Source organism: Penaeus monodon, chromosome 19, assembly GCF_015228065.2.
Source record: "Penaeus monodon isolate SGIC_2016 chromosome 19, NSTDA_Pmon_1, whole genome shotgun sequence".
NCBI lineage: Eukaryota > Metazoa > Arthropoda > Malacostraca > Decapoda > Penaeidae > Penaeus > Penaeus monodon.
The window spans coordinates 47,683,836-47,684,199 of record NC_051404.1 but is presented as its reverse complement, the minus strand read 5'-3'; the positions used below and the strand labels follow the sequence as shown (position 1 = coordinate 47,684,199).

The 364-nt window shown below is 54.7% G+C and overlaps 1 protein-coding gene across 1 annotated transcript in view; it reads right to left on the bottom strand.

The window, feature by feature from the left end:
- Window positions 1-364, bottom strand: part of LOC119585276 (cadherin-87A-like) — a 49,841-nt gene that overhangs the window by 38,436 nt on the left and 11,041 nt on the right. The gene's annotated exons all lie outside the window — the stretch shown is intronic.

The window sequence follows — 364 nt, the reverse complement described above, 5'->3', positions numbered from 1 at the left end:
ACACTCGGCTGATCAGTCCGGCCGCGGCGTGATCCGCCAGCGGCCACTGCATTCGCTCAAGTGCATCCTTGGCTTGGCTAACGGTGCCTCGGCGACTCCACTGGCCTTCTAATTGTCTTTTAAGAATCGCTAGACAACGTTCGCGCCTTCTTCTGCTTCTCCCTTCAGCAGACCGGAATGAGTGAGCGTGTTCGCGATTCCCAGAAGTCATGACCCAACCTCATTAGAATGTGAACAACTGCTCGCCGTTATATGGACCTGTGTGTGTGCGTTGGATTCACGGGGCTCACGGCCGGAACTCTAACTCTTTCTTCCTTTCTTTTTCGGGGACGGAATGTTGACCTGTTCGGGTAGCGGAGTTCAC